Below are 1,813 nucleotides of genomic sequence, written 5' to 3' on the forward strand. Positions count from 1 at the left end.
ATATATATATACACACACACATATATATATACACACACACATATATATATATATATATAAAATAAGAGGTGACTGGAAGTTGCTACCACTACACTCCCAACATCTAGCACAGTGTACGGCATATAATGGGTCTTTAAACATTAGTTAAATTAAAATAAACATTTAATTGTAAGGTCTAACACTGAATAGTAAGCATTTGTTTTGCTCAACCTCTTAAGCTTTTTTTTTTTTTTTCTAATTAAACTACATAAATAGTCTTCCTGTTAAGTTTTACCCCTCAAAAAGAGTAGTGAAAATATTTGGGGCAACCTACATACAAGCAGTGTCTATTTCTGTTGGTAAAATTATTCCTTGTTTGTAAGAGAAAATACATACCTTGTGAAATTCTAAAAGATAAACCATGTCTTTTAGCTGCTTTACCACTTGAACAAGTCAACCACGTGAAAATACTTCTCTAGACACAGCCAGAGTCGGTCAGCTCATTTAGCTGCTTCACTCAACTTTTACTTTAATGTCATTGAGTCATGTGATGTTAATACACCCCAGCATATGGACATGGATATTTAGTTTGGGGATAATTAATTAAGCTAGTTAAACGAAACATAGGAGGAGAAATACAGATTCACTCTTAACCATTTCATCACAAATTTTAGGGGAGAAGTACACTAGGTAAAGTTTAAACGACAGAGAGAGGACTGTTCTTAGAAGCACATTATCGGCAGCTGTGAGAACAGGAAACAAGAAAGGAGCAACATAAGCACAACTACTCTGAAGGAAATCAGGGTATTGCTGATTCACAAGTTAATCGCGGCTGTTCCCCGTTTTTTGTTCATAGATTTGGTAAATCAGAATGGGGAAGTAATACTTTAAGATGCCAACTGTTAAAATAACCAAATGCAACAGGAATACCCTGATTTCTCAACAAATGTGTGGTAGTCGTGGTACATCATTACTTATGCCAGTCAGTTAGCAGTGGAGGTCACAGAGACAAATTCAAAAACAGTAGCTGACCTCAGTGAGGTGTGGTGGTAACTTCAACCAAGATGAAAACGGGGATTTCCCCATGCAGCCTAACAGTATAAGCAAAAATTAAATATTGAGATCACATTTAGAACTGCCTGAATTATAACTTACAATTTTACATGACAACTTTACTATTATGTAGTTTAACCTAGATGCTGGAATAGGTGCTAATAACCGACATGTATGCTGAAATCAATCTGGCAAAAGGAAATGCTCAGGCAAGGCTTTCACATCCCCATTTAAAGGAAAGGGCTTCATTCTAAATATTTATGTTCACTTTTTCCTGTGAAGCTGGCAATACTGGTAGCACTACAAGAAAATACTTCAGGCCAGCCTATGTGTTTAGGAAGGTCACCAAAACACCTGTAAAAATCCTATATGCTTGTCATTGTTTCCTTGAGAACAGAGTCATGCAGGTTTTTAAGAATGAAATGACACAAAGATATCATATCGCCTCACACCTTAGAACAGCTATTATCAAAAAGACCAGAAATAACAAACGTTAGCGAGGATGTGGAGAAAAGGGAATCCTTGATGGGACTGTAAACTGGTGCAGCCACTATGGAAAACAGTAAGGAGGTTCCTCAAAAAATTAAAAACAGAACTCCCATATGATCCAGCAATTCCACTTTTGGGTATTTATCGGAAGAAAACAAAAACACTAAATGGAAAAGATATCTGTACCCTCACATTCACAGCAGCATTATTTACAATAACCAAGATATGCAAGCAACCAAAGTGACCATCGATGAATAAACACACACACACACACACACACACACACACACAC

This window comes from Physeter macrocephalus, chromosome 11, assembly GCF_002837175.3.
Source record: "Physeter macrocephalus isolate SW-GA chromosome 11, ASM283717v5, whole genome shotgun sequence".
Lineage (NCBI taxonomy): Eukaryota > Metazoa > Chordata > Mammalia > Artiodactyla > Physeteridae > Physeter > Physeter macrocephalus.